The following is a 4,686-nucleotide window of genomic DNA, read 5'->3' on the forward strand; positions in this document are numbered from 1 at the left end:
TGTTGTTGTTACTAATGTAATCCTGCTAAAGGCTCCCACAAATAGTGTACAAAATAGGGCCTAGACAGAGAGACAGAAAGAAAGAAAGAAAGAAAGAAAGAAAGAAAAAGAAATTATATATTTTTAAAAATGTTGACTGTCAACCTCAAAAGGTTATAAGGAGTCAAGAATAAATACGGTTTATTGTTAAATTACGGTTACATTTGTGTAATTTATCAATTTTATAGCAATAAACACTAACAAATACCAAAATAAATAGCCTACAACAAAACACATTTAAAAAAAATCCAGAATGGGTAACAGGGCTGCAGGTTAGCCCACACTAACAAGTATCAAGACATTAAATACATATCGTGTTAAAACCAGGTGCTTATTTTGTTGCTAATTTTATGTTAGATGAAACATTTGTTCTCTCTCGGGATTTGTGTCTTCTTTAAAAGAAAAAAGCATGCCTTAAGTCTAGAAGCATAATCAATTGCTGACGACAAGTGACTAATAATACCAATTTACCATGGTAATCTTTCTTGGCAGGATGTATGCATCTTTCCCTCCTTAATATCTGCTGCATATGTTTTAAAAATACATATTACACCACAGACTTACACAAACACTTCTCCAAAACAAATATTACTTTCCCCCTCAGCGGTCAAAACCATTTCTCTCAGGCTTTCTCTTGGCAAATCCGACCACCCATTAAGCACATAACGTCTGCAAACAGTTTTAACGCGGTTTTAAAACACTTACAGTATTAAAAACGAGTTTGATTTGCTCAAAGTAATTAAACTCACCTCTTCACAGGCGAGTTCCTCTGTCGCCTACAACAATCAGTCAGCGCGTGTCAAAACTCTGCGAGCTCCTAGAAAACATCTGTTGGCATCATATTAGGCGCGTTCCGAATCGGCTCAAACGTTATGTATCATACTTACAAACATTCATGAATTTTTAAATTCACATTTTCCTAGCACTTGCAAACGCACAGTAAGACACATGAAAACGGGAGCATGTGTATTTGAAAGCAGACCAAAAACTAGCAAATAAGAAGAGCTATACTCTAAAGAGCTTATGAACATATATGTTCAAATGTTCATATTCATATGGAACTTATATGTTCTAGGCTACTAGAAAAAATAGAAAAAACTAGGCTAAAAAAAATTGTATTATCCTATTACAAAATTGGAAAAGTTCAGTATGTCCTTAAGAGACATCCATGGTCTCAGAAATATTAATATGGTTAATATAGGAATATATACCTTCAAAAGTTTTTTTTTTATTCAGCAATAATGCTATAAATTGATGAAAAGTGACAGTAAAACCATTTACAATGTTACAAAGCATTTCATATGTAAACCAAGTTTTGTCATGAAACTCTAGATGGCACAGGCTGATGGGTCCTTAATGCAAGCTGATGATAATCACTGCATTAAACTACTTGGCACAAGCTGATTGGTGCATACGCAGTCAATGAGCTTGCTTCTTTAAATTTAAATGGCTGTTAGCATTCATTAGAGCATTTCACAGCATGCTTTCAGAGTTCTTCTGAAACCTCCACCTTCCCCAGCTCCACCTGTATAGATCTGCTACGGGTTAATATATATGATATTTGTGCAGCAGCAGTATGTCTTAAATACTCACAGCACCGTATCTGCGTATGTATTGTCAGTAGCACGTTCCTGTGCTTGCTTTGCAGCAGAAGCAGCAATAATCTACAAAAACAGCAATAACCAACAGCAGCAGCAGTGTAGCAGATCTATCCCCCCAAGACCAAATACATTAACATTGTCGTATCTATTATCATGCAAAAATCTTCAGAGAGTTGCCATAATATAAATGTTATGTTATTTGAACTTCCTATTAATCAATGAATCCTGAAAAAAATACAGAAATATTTTTTTCTCCAATGCATGTTGGCCACAATTATTGGCACCCTTAGAAATTTTTATGAGTAAAATATCTTTATCTATATACTGTAAGTATATTCCTATTCATATTTACATTTTTTTTGGCACACCAGTGTGACTTGGAGCATGAAATTGTTCAGCCATGACTTCTTGTTCCACAGTATTATAAATATGAGGAACACAAAGGCCAAATTACCTTAAAGGCAGAGTAAGTGATTTCTGGTAGCCAATGTTGATATTTGAAATCACCAAAACAAACACGCCCCTACCCCAAAAGGGTCTTGCCCCTATTTTGATAGCTCCGCCCCACATATACGTACGCAACCCAGGCAACGATTAGTTCTGTGAAACAAAGCAAAACAAAGCAACCTCGGTGTCCGATCGCAGGCCTCCGCTCCTTGAGTTCTCTCCAGGTCTGGAAAGCTGATCAGATATTTACACGGGTCCTACTTCTTGCCTTGTCGTTCCGCAGACGTTTTCCTCTTTTGTTTTTTATCCGCCATCTCTATCTTTCTGTCGCTCGGCTCGGCTAATGTCCGTCCCATGCACTGAACGCGCTCTCCTCCACATCACGAGTAGACACGCCCCTTATTGCTGATTGGCTACAAGTTTGTTTTGCTATTCGGCCCGAATCAGTTTTCTAAAGTGCTTTTGAAAAATCACATACCCTGCCTTTAAAGGAATAGATCACCAAAAAAAAGAAAATTTGATGTGAATTTATTCACCCTCAGGCCATCCAAGATGTAGATGCTAAATTTCTCCAAATCTGTTCTGCTGAAGAAATCACTTACTCTGATTGAAGTAACACATGCTTCATGCTCCACATCTGCTCCACATCTGATCTCACCATCATTCAGTCCGCCTGGAATGACATGGAGAATCACAAAAAACTGAGACAGACTAAATCAAAAAGAACTGTGGCAATGTCTCCAAGACACTTCAAGAATCCTTCCTGCTAATCTACAATACTGTGAAAAGTTGTAGGCACTTGTGTAAAAATGCTGTAAAGTGAGGATGCTTTCAAAAATAATGTCATAAATAGATTTATTTATCAGTTAACTACTATATATAAACAATTTCAGCAGCCATTACTCCAGTCTTCAGTGTCACCCCTTACGAAAAATAAGTTTATTCAAGTGTGCTATTAGTATACTTCTTTTAAACTAAAAATAGGAAAGTATACTTTTAGTCTACTTTTTATGTACTTCTCAGAAATTGGCTTTATGTACTTCTCAGAAATATACTTAAAATGGCATTTAAGTATACTTGACTTATACTCAGAAAAAGTCTAAATATTACATAAAGTATACTTAAAAATATACTTGAACTTTACTTAAGTATACTTACTAAAATAAACTTGAAGTATACTACTTTTTGGTAAGGGACATGATCCCTCAGAAATCATCCTAATATGCTGATTTGCTTCTCAAGAAACATTGTTATTATTATCATCAGCGTTGCACTGTTTTGGAATAATAATAATGTATTGTAACAATAACAATATCAATTATAAAGACAAATAGACAAAACAAATTGTTCATAATTTCTTTTCTCACAATTGTAACACAGGAAGGTAAAAAAAAGTCAAGCTTTGGGTTTAATCATTGAATCACTATGCATGTTTAAATACTTGGTAGCAACATTACAATTATGTGCAATGCATGAGTAAACCTTCGTGGCCAGATTCACAGAAGATCAGGCAGGGCCTGTACAGGGTGTGTCTTCAATCTGAGTCACCCTGACACACAGTCAGCACATACTGCGCTCGCACAATCCCCATCTCTCAATCTCTGCTGGCAAACTCACTCCTGCATGTCAATGTTTTTACCTGGGGCCAAGCAAAAGTCAAATAACAAAGAAAAGCACCATTTGTTTTAAAGGCTTAGTTCACCCCAAAATGAAAATTCTGTCATTAATTAATAATTACTCACCCTCATGTTGTTCCAAACCCTTAAGACCTTCGTTCATCTTCGGAACACAAATTAAGATATTTTTGATGAAATGCGAGAGCTCTCTGACCCTCCATAGACAGCAACGCAACTGAAATGTTCCCAGGTCCAGAAACGTAGCAAGGAGATCGTTCAACTTCAGTTTTGCGAAGCTACGAGAATACTTTTTGAGCGCAAAGAAAATAAAAATAACATAATTTATTCAACAATTCTTTTCTTCTCCCCCGAGTTACGTCTTCTGCCATTTTGGAGAGTACCCAAGAACGTAATCAACATAATCAGCGTTGTTTAGGTTCAGGGAGAAAGCGTGTGCATGAACGTAATCTGCGTAATCAGCATTGTTTACGCTTAAGGGAAAGCGTGCGTATGCATTGTGATACTCTCTAAATGGCGGAAGACCGTAACTCGGGGGAGGAGAATTGTTGAATAAATTATGTTATTTTAGTTTTCTTTGCGCTCAAAAAGTATTCTCGTAGCTTCGCAAAACTGAAGTTGAGCCACTGATGTCACATGGACTGTTTTACTGATGTCCTTACTACGTTTCTGGACCTGGGAACATTTCAGTTGCGTTGCTGTCTATGGAGGGTCAGAAAGCTCTCACATTAAGGCTTGCATTTGATAAAAAATACCATCTGGCAGGCAAGTAGAAGAGAGAGGGGTAATATGTGCCAACAGAACTTGCCCTCTAGGCAGGAAGAAATGACAAAAGAGCTGAAACAAATGCACTTTACTCTGCCAATCAACTGAAATTAGATGAAAGCATTGGAAGAAAACATTTAAATATATATATATATATATATACATATATATACATATATATATATATACATACATATATA

The sequence above is a fragment of the Sinocyclocheilus rhinocerous genome, unplaced genomic scaffold (genome assembly GCF_001515625.1).
Source record: "Sinocyclocheilus rhinocerous isolate Xijiao unplaced genomic scaffold, SAMN03320098_v1.1 scaffold1314, whole genome shotgun sequence".
Taxonomy (NCBI): domain Eukaryota; kingdom Metazoa; phylum Chordata; class Actinopteri; order Cypriniformes; family Cyprinidae; genus Sinocyclocheilus; species Sinocyclocheilus rhinocerous.